A 12,540-nucleotide genomic window follows, 5' to 3' on the forward strand; every position below is an offset into this window, starting at 1 on the left:
GAAGGCTCCTTTACATGTTCAAAATTTGGAACCCGAATGGAACCTTGAAGATGCCACTATTCATGCCCAAAAAAATGCTCAAAAGTTTCGTCTTGGCAGAGGCAACATCCCATTAGAGAACGAATGCAAAGCGCTGCCAGCAGAATATGTAGCACGCGCTTTTCGTTCCAAAATACACAGGCTCTATGGGAGCCGTTTTAGGTGAAGCCTGCTTTACGTTTTGTCCCTAATTCTTGGGCATGTTACGGCCTTGAGTTAACTTTTTGTGACAATGCCAGCTCTACCAGCGGCATGGCCGAGTGGGCTAAGGCGTCCGCTCGTTTGTGGTAGCCAAGGTCGTGCTCAAGACTGGGAGGTGTTGGGTTCGAATCTTACCCCCGGCTGTGCTGTCTGAGGTTTTCGCTGGGGTTTCCGAAGACTTTCTAAACGAATGTTGGCACAGTTCCCCCTGAAGTCGGCCCAGGACGCATATTGACCCCCTGGTCCCACTCCTTCCTGCTGTCCATGTCTGTACGCCGCTCATAACCACAGTTGCTTCGCGGCGCTAACACGCAAATAAAAAAAAAGCCTACTCTATGCCCTACTATGAACGGTATGGGACTATCTGCGTGATTCATGGCCTGTTTTGGCTATTTCCTTGTTTATAGCTATAAGTTGACTTTTTATGACTATGGCTACTCGAAGCACTACTATTGTATGGTATGGGACTACCTGCATGGTTTATGACCTGTTTTGACTACTACCTCGTTTACAGCTATAAATTGCCTTTTTTGTGACTATGCCTACTCTATGCCCTGCCATGGGATTGTATGGGACTACCTGCGCATGTCCTTGATCCTACAGCTTGTCCTACAGCATGTCCTTGTTTGTAACTATAAATTGACTTTTGTGACAATTAGTGCTCTACGCACTACAATGGCATGATATAGGTCTACCTGCATGGTTTATGACCTGTTTTGGGTATTTCCTTCCTTAGGCCTATCATTTGACTTTTTACGACTAGGACTGCTCTATCCATTACTATGGGATGGTATGGGAATACCTGCATCTTATATGTTCATACATGCAGAACACTAGGTATTATGAATGACAAAATCAGAAAATAAGACTGGAAGTGTGTGTAATATGACAGTGAGTAGATGTATAGTTGATATTAGCAACATATCTCTGAGTCAGCTTCTCCTCCCGGCTGCACACAAGGGTTTCTTGTTCCGATTTCCATGCCCAAAAGGAGTGGACATCGCGCATGACGTTATTTTCATATATCTTCTTTCTGTGGTAGATATCGTTTGACAGTTGTGAAGAACATAAAGATATAATGACACTTTGAATGGCAGCTCTTCTGAACAACAAATGGTCTGTGATGTCAGCGGTACAATAACATGTTTTCTATCATTTAAAAAATTGTAATCTGTATAGACATGAATTGCCCTACCTCAGGAACAGCAGGAAAGAGGTTACCTACCGAAATCAGTGTGTTTGCCATTGGACCTGCAATTAGAGCTATTGTTAACTATTGTGTAATACGTGATCTTAGCCAGTTAGGGACACAAACATACCTTTCACCTTCATCTTCAGTAGACTTTTCATTCTGAACATCACCACCAGACTGAACACTTGCATCCTGGCTGTCTTCAGCCATCTGCCTGAAATTGTGAGTGTGTGAATGAATGTTGAGCTAACGCAGCAAAAGCAGGACCAGTCAAATGCACAAAAGGAAGACATGTCAGTATATAATGTCCTGCAAAGAGTATCGCCAAGGCTCCTGCAAAGACCGGCCACACAAAAAAGGGAAAAGAAAACAAGCATTGGTGTATGTCAAGGCTATGAACTGTATTTTTGACAGACATAGGCAGTGTATACAGCCTGATAAACATGGTATATACATTTAAATGCCCCCCCCCCACACACACACACAAAGAAACGGAAAATGTCTTGCAGTCTGCACCTCAACGCGAGTCAATAATGAACTGCATCTTACTAACAATAATTGTATAACAATATACACTAGTCAATAATAATTAGCACATCAACTTTACACAACAGAATAACTGGTTTACTTAGACACTTCGTCCTCCATATTTTTCATCATGACGAATGCTGGCTTTCGGAACATCTTTGCAACTAGTCAAAGAACAAAATAGCAGTAGGAAAGTTAACCTGCGTGTACTTCCATCTGCCTTGCAGAAAGCGAGAGAAAATTGTGTCCAATTATTTATTCTTACAGTGAACATAACCGTTTTTGTACTGTACACAATACTGCGGCAACCACACAAGTTGCAATGTCTGTCACTACTATAATACAATGATCCTCAGGACAATATTTTCAAATTGTTACTATATTGTACGATCACACAGGAAGAACTATGCCACTCCTATGAGCATTGAAGCTTGTAACCTTACCTGTTTGAACATCGTCTTCCGACATCTGCGCGTCGCCGCTAGACAAGGTATTGTCTACGAGTGCCTCCTCGACGAGCTGCACATAACGGCTGTTGTCGTAACTCGAGGACAAAGCATAAAAAATAATGTCAATTATCTTCTGGACAAAGCTCACTACTACGCGTCAGTCTTCAGTGTTCTCCGAAGTTTTCCTAGTCCGAACTCCAACTTCAAACGATCAGATAATTCAAAGCTATCTCTTGAGAAGTGTGCAGAACACATTCTGCCCGTCTTCGCACGCTTCCAGTCATGCGGATTTCCTAAAGCATCTAACCATGCTTTACGTAATTCAGCCTTTTTTTTTGGGGGGGGGGGAACGAAAAAATGAAAGAGTGGGATCTTTCACCGATGTCTCTTACAGTCATCAGCAGCACAAGTCCTACCACTCATGCTTGGGATGAACGATGATTGCAGATTGCGATAGCTCGATAGTCGCTACTCGCAGCACACTCGATAGCTCGATAGTCGCAGAGTCACACAAACATGTCAAACCGAAACAATACAAGCGCCGGTATGGTGCGAAATGTAGGGCTCCAGTGAGGCGAGGTCCAGTGACGTCGACTCACAACACTGTTGCCCGAATTCCGCCGGGAGCGCGCAGCCAGCAGCAGAATCTTATTAAATTCGTTTTCTAATCACTCCGACTGTTTCAATACGATATATTCCGCTTACGTGCATTTCAGGCACCAACAATTGCGATAGTACCTTCAGCGCATATGCGGTTTTTGTCCGGACACCACCTCGAGGAACTGAACAGCAGCCAAGTATAAACAACGAAATAAACAGTACACACCCGCTATCCTGTCTCCTGAGTATTTCCAAGCTCATGTCATCATTATTCCTAAACTTCGCACATTATGTGTGAGCATTTTGCAGTGTGTTTCTGATTGGCTGTGACATGTTTCCTCTGCTCTTACTCATGTGTTGACATCGGGAGCCACACAGAAGACATGTCAGGAACAAATGTAGTGTAGGCTACATCGCCACACAACATAAAGACATCAGAAATGCATGTAGACTAATCAGGAAGCTATTATATAGTAATTAGGAAATTTATTGCTTAGGAAATAATTGAAAACTTACCCGAAAGGGATCATAAACCGTGAGAAACTCATCAAGTATGCATCGGGAAAGATCGGTCAATTTTAAACATAAATTCATCAGAAATTTTCACAAAATTCATCAGAAATTCTGATGAGCCTGGTGTCAAAAGTCATTGACCTTTCAACAAAAAAATCATTAAATTTCTTGTAAGGGTATTTCTGTATTTATCAGTTGTCTCGCGACGTAAACACCCAATTATTATTATTATTATTTCTGTATTTCTGCAGCTTTCCGTATTTCTGTAGCTTCGATGACGGTTAGCATAGATATAATTCCATTTCTGTATTTTTTTAATACCAATGCTGCTTGTCCAAGATAGAGGATATCTTAGAATATTGGTTGTTTTTCGTGATGGTGTTGTCAGAAAGATCGTAACAAATATACGATAAAAATAAGCTGTATCGTACTTGAGCACAACAGCCTGCACTTCAGAATTCTTTGTATTTGTAAGACATACCGTACTCCATGTAGTACCCGTTATGGGAACATTAATTTGTTGATGAAAACTGAAAGATGGTAACATAATACCCTGCAAATAGCTGTCTGTTGATGTTGTATCGAAATAAAATCGCCCACTCTAATCGTTTTTTCTTTCAGACAAAACTTGGATGTCGACATATGTGTTTCGCCACGTATGTTTGAGAGGTTCTCTTCGGGCGTTCTGACAGACACCACGAACCCCTTTCGCACAGGTTTCAGTGCGGGGCCTCCAAGAAGTTCGGCCAAGTCAGCATTCTGAATTCGCTTTCAATTTTATAATTACAAGCGAGCAAGTGATGGTCTCAGAGGGGGATAACCTCCTCTGACCCTCCCACCTCCACCACCACCGCCACCAATTTGTGTGTGGGTATCACACACAAATAATTGGTCCCGGGGGTAAGACGTGGAACCACATGCTGTAGCAACGCGTCTTACAAAGAATGGTTAGTAGCACAGAGAGAAGCAGTATTGGCATACTGAACTCAAGTGGAACCCATTCATACACAACCCTATGCCGGGGCCATGATGGGCCTTCTCGCACCTCGAAGGATTTGCAGTTAGAGGTTCCTATCATGCGCACCAAGATCATAATGATAAGTACTTTCGAGGTCATTATGCTGGTACCAATTCGGTTGTGCAACGATTAAAAAATAATATGATCGCATTGGCCTTTCTCATTGTTTATAGTGAAACGACAGTTCACCGATTCAGAGAACGGCGTCGCCCCTACGGTTTTCTAAAAATTGATTTGCGTTTCATAGGACATGTGTCTGTCACTATAAGATTGTGGCGGCCCATGGAAGACGACGAAGAGGTGCCTCTGCTACCACGCCCTACTGCGCTGGTACAAGTTCTTGCTTTATTCCCCAACTCGCCAAAACTTTCGTTCTCAGCAATGTGCAAGGCCATAATCTCCTTACGGGTTAACTCGTTCTAGGTACCAAAATAATGAATATGTTAAAATACAGGTGTGCTTATTGTCATATATACAGGGTACGCGACGTAAGACCAACTAAATTTTATTAAATCCGCGATTGACTTTTTTTTTCGCCAAAGTCGTTGAATATATCTATTCCCGACGGGATCTACTCAATGGTGGTGGTGTATCAGTAAATAGCACAGCCGTTCATTAACTTTCTTAATTAATCTTCGTAATTAATGAAAATAATTTGACTGCAAAGATGTAGAGTACAACTCTGGGCGGTCTACCCCACAAGAACTGACACAACAGCTCATTTTTGTGCTCTATTAAAAATGTGCGAAAATACAAAATAATTGAGCATTGTGCGGGTTTTGCGACCAATTTCTCCTCTCCCTGTCTCGGTGTCACCCCTTTTCAATTGACATCAGCCCAATCAGCACAATGTACTGAAAGTCGAGTGCAATAGGGGTGGACGGGTAGGTGGAAGACCTTGAACAGACTCTTGACACTAAAGAACATTGATAAGACACATACCGTCCACCCCTATTGCACCCGACTTTCAGTACATTGTGCTGCTTGGGAGGTTGTTCCTGAAATCACAGAAGAGCACGCTTTGTCCCCAGAAGTAAGCATGAGGGGAATTAGTGATGCCGTTTCTCAGTCTACGTTATCATAAAACGCCGTGTTTGATCTTCTTTCCGTCATTATATCCTTTGGTGTGCTCAGCACCTTCTATGGCAGTTCGCGATTTGATGTGACAACTGTCACGCAATAAAACTACCAATGTACCACGGAGATAACAAAAATAAAATAACCGATTCTGCTGCTCGATAAGTGTGTACGTTCTGCCAGAAAAGAAAAACGACGATATCGACCAGGACGCTGGGAAGCGGGGGTGCCCCATGTTTTGTGATGTCAGTGTTGTCAAAGTTTGACGGTGAGAGAACGACAGGAAAAAGCGGCCGCCGAACTCGCCCAACGCTCGACGATAGGGTATTTTCTCATATTCTTTATATGCACAGAAGAGTAGTACTGTTTCGATTCTTCCTGAGTAGACTTCTCAGGGTTGTGCTCTACAAATCTAGAATTGAGCGTTCAACTTGTTTTCAGGAATCGTGAAGATTCATTATAAAAGTAGTTTTTTTCTTCTTTTTTTACCCGATCTTTTTTTAATCTTTGTGGTTGTTTTTTGGTACCCGAACAAAAATAAAGGTATTGTTATTATTATTATTACTATTATTTACACGATGAAAGAAGTAACGGCTGCTGAGTGTGCGTTCCAAGGCGGTTGCGTCTTGGTCTCTCACGATGGCAACATTCTGGGCTGGTGGTTCAGTGATGCAGATGTCGATTCTGGCTTTCATGTTCCCAGGTTCGATCTGGGGGTCATGCCTTTCTTTTTTTTATGAAGGGAGTTTTAAGATTACGGCAAGGCAAGATCATCACAATTTTTATCCTGGATGGCCTATTATTAGGCACTATGACATAACATGACTAGTATGTGAAAGGTAGACCACTTTTTATTGCATCCGAACCTACTAATACATCGTTATAGGAAGTCCCATCACGAAGAAATTATGAGTTGACCTTTCATGTCATTTACACTTCACCCACCTTCGTTATCTTATATTCGGTTTGGCTCCACCTTTGTGCTATATTTTTGTTTTAGGAATAGCAAGCCGACCTTCAGTCAGGCTGACCTTTCCGAAATAACCGTTTGTCCACCCCCACCCCCACTGCGGGTGAGAAAACTTGTACTTGAATACGCGTTTTTCTTTACCGCTTCCCGCATATTATAAAGTGTCTTCATATGGGACTGCGATAACTGTCGTTGCTTGCTAGTTGAAGTCTCTTATTTCAGGTTATCAATAGCAAGCGTATAAAAGCAGGTTTAGCAGACCGTTTGTAAGGTTATCATGCTTGCCGGTGCCAATTTGCAGTTATGTAAGATTCAGTATCTTATCCACTGGCGAGCCACGTTCAAGAAAGCCACGTTATGAACGGTTTGCTAAACTTTTCTACCATGTTCACCCCATTCCACAATAAAGGGAATAGGACGCCCACAAAAATTCCAGAAGAATGGCGATTATCTGCGGGAAACATCACGGACTTTTGCGCGACTCTACTCTTTGTGTGGGAGAGATTTACTAGACGGATTTCACATGGTACTATACAACAAGCACAACACACACATAACATACACAACACAAGATCAACGATACAGGGCGATGCAAATTGCGGATATTAATAAAATGAGAGGCAATGAATGATAAATGATCATGGATGGGAAAAAGTATGGATGGTGAAAAAAAAAATATGTACAAAATATGAATTCGCTTATGATGGGACGCCGGCGATGGTGACGAGACCGCCGACAGCGCGAACAGAAGGGTGATGGCCCGAACAGCGCACAAAACCATCCTCCCCTACCGCAAGCACTTCCCTCTGGAGGACGCTGACGACGCGAACCCGCAAAGATCTCACAAGCAGGAAGATCGGGACGTCGCGCCTACGCTGCGCCACAGCCTTACATCTGGCACCCCACAAGATCTGGGCCCCACAAGCCGTCACAAGCACACTGTACCGCTGGCTGGCACATCTCCGGTCAAGGGGTGTTGGGCACATAATGTTTGTATGCCGCCTGACTAGCTGCCAGAATATGCGGGCTATGCGGCATTCGAAGAGCACATGACAGTTGGTCTCTACACTGGCGCAGTATGGGCAGATATTCGTCGGAGTGATGTTCCGCACGTGGAGGCGATCACGCGTCGGCTATATGCTCCACGCAAAACTCCACAGTGTGTCGAACAAGGATGGAGGGAGCCACGAGCACACAACCCTGCTCCATGCGATGGTGTTCACTTCCGCAATCTTCCGCTTGTTTGTTTGTTTATTTTCATTTTTCCAGTGGAGGGCGTTGGTGGCCGACAAGCCTTGTTGATGGTGTCGGGAGGAGACTGTAACACGCAAAATTTGGAATTAAGCATTGAAAGGTCCTCGTGATAAGACCGAGAACAAACTGAAGTGTATGATACAGTGATAAAGGAGTAACAAGGTACAAGTAACAAACTGAAGTGCAGTTACTGAATTCGTCTTAGTAACCTATGGAGTATTTTTTGTTCGTGATAACATAGGGTAATTTGTGAGGTTTTCCTCCGACGCTGTCACACATACACCGGCACAGTCCCCTTAGAAGTCGCCCCAGGACACACATTTCTCATCGTCAACGGCATCCCCATTTCCCACAGAGAGAACAAAAATGTATATTGACCAGCCTTACGAGTGCCGGTCATTCCGTTCCACACGCTACGAGCAGCAGCCCAGAATTATAAGAAGCAGTACAGCAAAGAAAGGATTGACAACAGTTATCAGAACTGATTATCACGTTTTTCATTCTGCGTTAGGCAATTGCTGCTGATAGCCAGGCTCCACGCGCGATATCTGATGTTCCCTTTCTCGTCTGCCCCACGCCTCTTTTCATTTTCCTTCTTCCTCACCTCATACTTTTCTTTCAAGTTGGCTTTCCTACATGTTCTTCTGCTATCAGGCAGAACCTGCATCAAAGGAGGTGTCCCAAAATTCTGGTCATGTATAGGATAAAGATAAGCTGTATCGTACTTGAGCACAGTAGCCTGCACTTCAGAATTATTTGTACTTGTTAGAATGTGATATACCGTACTGCACGTAATACCCGTTACCTGTGTGGGAAAATTAATTTGTTGATAAAAACCGAAGGATGGTAATATAATACCCTGCGAATAGCTGCCCACTCTATCGCACACTCTAACTTAAGCCAAAATTTGGATGTCGACATATCTGTTTCGCCAATTAAGTTTTACGGTTCCCTTAGGGCGTTCTGGCCACGAACCCTTCTCGCACAGGTTTCAGTGCAGGGACCTCCAAGAATTTCAGCCAAGTCAGCAATTTGAATTTGCATTGAATTTTATAATTATTAGCGTACAAGTGATGGTCTCAGAGAGGGATAACCCCCTCTGACCCTCCCACCTCCACCACCACCGCCACCAATTTGTGTGTGGGTATCACACACAAATAATTGGTCCCGGGGGTAAGACGTGGAACCACATGCTGTAGCAACGCGTCTTACAAAGAATGGTTAGTAGCACAGAGAGAAGCAGTATTGGTATACTGAACTCAAGTGGAACCCATTCATACACAACCCTATGCCGGGGCCATGATGGGCCTTCTCGCACCTCGAAAGATTTGCAGTTAGAGGTTCCTATCATGCGCACCAAGATCATAATGATAAGTACTTTCGAGGTCATTATGCTGGTACCAATTCGGTTGTGCAATGATGAAAAAATAATATGATCGCATTGGCCTTTCTCATTGTTTATAGTGAAACGACAGTTCACCGATTCAGAGAACTGCGGCGCCTCTTTGTTTTTGTTTATTTTAATTGATTTGCGTTTCATAGGACATGTGTCTCTCACTATAAGATTGTGGCGGCCCATGGAAGACGATGAAGAGGTGCCTCTGCTGCCACGCGCCACTGCGCTGGCACGACAGTTCTATCAGCACCGTCCTTGCGTGAGGCCACGCACATCTGGCCGCTGGGACATTGCATCGTCGCCGGCCAGGGCTCATGTAGAGGAAGACCGTCGTCCTCTGCAAGATTTATATTATCTTCCGTTGAGCACATTGTAGTGACATAGAACTAAACGGTATCGCACCCCCTGCGTCTCTCATAAAGTGTACCATTCGATTGTCCTTTGTTGAAAATGGAATACTGCGAATTTAGCCGACAAAACGCGCCACAGTTATGAAATAATCGAATTAAATTGATAAACATGCAGAGCATGCCGCCACCTGTGTTGGCAACAATAAGAACGGCCACGCCGCCCTGCGGGAAAGTCCGTGATAGGATACAGAAATCGTCTGATTTTGTGCGCGCTAGTACATAGGCGTGAGAAGACGAGTTTCAGAAGTTGCTGGGCACCGCGGCAACTCTCGTACATTTTCTTTCTGTTCTCAGGTGAAAAACGCACATTCTAAGAAGTGCAAGCATACGGTTTAGAACAACTACGTTAATCCTCAGAGGCAAGTTAAAAGTCGCAGGACAACCCCACCCACAATCACAAATCTGAAGTCGCTGGCCATCAGCTCCGACCAAAAATAGCGCGATTCCATCACACTCACCATTGCACACTGATCATGACAATTAAAAAATGGCTATGAAGCAAGCGAACTGGTGAAGATGGTGCGTAATGTAAAAACCCCGAGACTAGGGAACACTGATCATGCTTCGAAATGAAATGTGGCTGACGACGTACATGGAGAAGGGGTGCGTGTTTATTTAAGAACCGCATTGAATACTCGCGGAAAGAAAACACGTGACTTAGCTTCCACGTATCCGATTATGCGCCACATTATCAGAGACCGCACAGTCAATGTTCGGGCTATATGCACCGCTGGCGGAGGTATATGACTGCGTGTCCCCATTTCGAGAGCAAAGGGGTAACTCAACCCAAGGTGCTTCTCCATCTTAAAATTACCATGACAAGGACGACGTCATACGTGACGTATGCATGACAGAAGCGCAGGTTCCGTCGTCTGCTATTACGGCATGTTTCGACGAATTCCTCGAAAACGACTTGGTTATTCACAATGGAACGTTGACGGTCGTATGTGTACAGTACTCGTGTAGCTAGTTTTGGCTAAGTTTGGCTAAGACCGTCCCTTTTACGCTTATCTGTTTAAACGCTCGCAGTGTTGTTAACAAAAGGGTAGGGATTGGAAGTGTCTTGTTTGAACATAATCCTGATGAGTAGCGATAACTGAAACCCGGTTGAGTCCAGAAATTGAGAGTGCTGGGATTTTTCCTGGCAGTTACAGCGTAATCAGGAATAATAGAATATCTCGGGGGGAGGTGTTGCCATACTACTAATTGATGATATCCAGTTTATTGCATTACCTTCTGCAGATTTGGAAAGCGTATGGTGCATACTGTTTACAGACAAAGTGACTGTGACGATAGGGGTTGTATATAGGCCCCCTGGTGCTGATGTAGCGGTGATTAAGGGATTGTCTGACCATATAAGCAAGTTTGCTAAAACAACGCAAAAGATGGTTATGTGCGGTGATTTTAATTTCGATGGTGTGGACTGGAATAGTATGATGTGTCTTTATGTCATAAAGGTGCTAGTGCTGAACTTCTTTGTGATACGATGTTTTGAGTTCAACTTATTAAGACAGCATATAAACCTACTAGGTTTACTTCCACAACTGCATCGTAACTGGATTTGGTGTTTGTGAGTCAGACTTTAAATGTTTCTCCTCGCAATATTTTTGATGGCATTTCTGATCATTCTATTGTACGACTAACTTACGATTTAGTCCCTGCTCGCACAACCAGTGAGCGGTTTACCACAACCCACAATTTTGCAAATGCGGATGATGTCGGTATTCCGGATCATTTGGCACACGAATTTGATCGTTTTCGCGACGCGTCAGTAAGGGGTGATTCTAATGAGCTCTGGTCACTCTTTCTCAATATTGTACAACATTCTGCTCAGACATTTGTTCCAATTAGAAAGAGGCAGGTCGCAACGCGCAAGGAAAAACCCACGGATTGATCGTGAAATAATTCATTTGAAACGCCGTCTTAATAGGATTACAAAACAGCCTCACCCTAACTCCCAACGGGTTACTGACCTTAGGAGAGAACAGAGAAACAGAATACGTGATAGGAAATTTCTGTCTTACAATCAGGCCCTAGCGAGGTTCCTTATGGAATCACCACCCAAGTTCTGGCGTTACGTTGTACCGCCAAAGAAAAGTTGTGATGCGATCTCATCCAGCAACCAACTCAGATCCGATAGAACATGATTAAGAACGCGGAGGGACAGGGACAAACACACACGGAGGCGGTCAACGTTGAACGCCTCCGTGTGTGTTTGTCCCTGTCCCTCCGCGTTCGTAATCATGTTATGTCCCAACCAACACGCTCTACACTTTCTCGCAGATCCGTAATCATGTAATCTGTAGTGTATGTTGCGGATGCGGATCGGACGCGAATAACGTGTGCGCGGATGCGGATCGGATGCGGATGCCAAAAATCTCATCAGCGCAGGGCTCTATGCAAACGGTTCCGAGGCGGCCGTACATCAATATAACACGATCCCGGGTGGGGCGGCTCGAAGACCAGTGTCAGAGTTCCTGAGAACGTCAAACTTGTGGAGGGCCTGATCCTCAAGGACCGACGGATAACATGTCTCAAACTCGGACCTTTCTGTGGGAATGTTAAACCCTATTATCCATAACCTCCGGTTTCGGAAAGCTAGTGCCCGTTGGGTCCCGAGGAAGATGTCCGTGTTTCGCCGGCAGAGAAGGCAGGAAATCTGCCAAGAGCTAAGGTACCGTTTCGACACTGAAGGACGGCCGTACCTTGATCGGATTACCATGTGCGATGTAACGCGGGTGCAGCATTTCACTCCTGAGTCTCAACGCGCATCAAAACCGTGGAAGCATCCGGGTTCGCCAGCTCCCTAGAAGTTCCGAAGCACACAGTCTGCGGGTAAGGTCATGGCCATGATTATCTGGGACGAGGCTGGCGTTGTTCATGTTGATTTTCT

At 44.4% G+C, this 12,540-nt stretch overlaps 1 long non-coding RNA gene across 1 annotated transcript; it reads right to left on the reverse strand.

Moving 5' to 3' along the window:
• Nucleotides 1-1,103: 1,103 nt before the first annotated feature.
• LOC135376164 (uncharacterized) lies at nucleotides 1,104-2,562 on the reverse strand. The gene is made up of 4 exons (XR_010417562.1): nucleotides 2,404-2,562; nucleotides 1,560-1,646; nucleotides 1,466-1,491; nucleotides 1,104-1,273 (listed from the first exon to the last, which is right to left on the reverse strand). It is a non-coding gene; the product is annotated as an uncharacterized LOC135376164 (long non-coding RNA).
• Nucleotides 2,563-12,540: the final 9,978 nt, after the last annotated feature.

Source organism: Ornithodoros turicata, chromosome 1 (genome assembly GCF_037126465.1).
Source record: "Ornithodoros turicata isolate Travis chromosome 1, ASM3712646v1, whole genome shotgun sequence".
NCBI lineage: Eukaryota > Metazoa > Arthropoda > Arachnida > Ixodida > Argasidae > Ornithodoros > Ornithodoros turicata.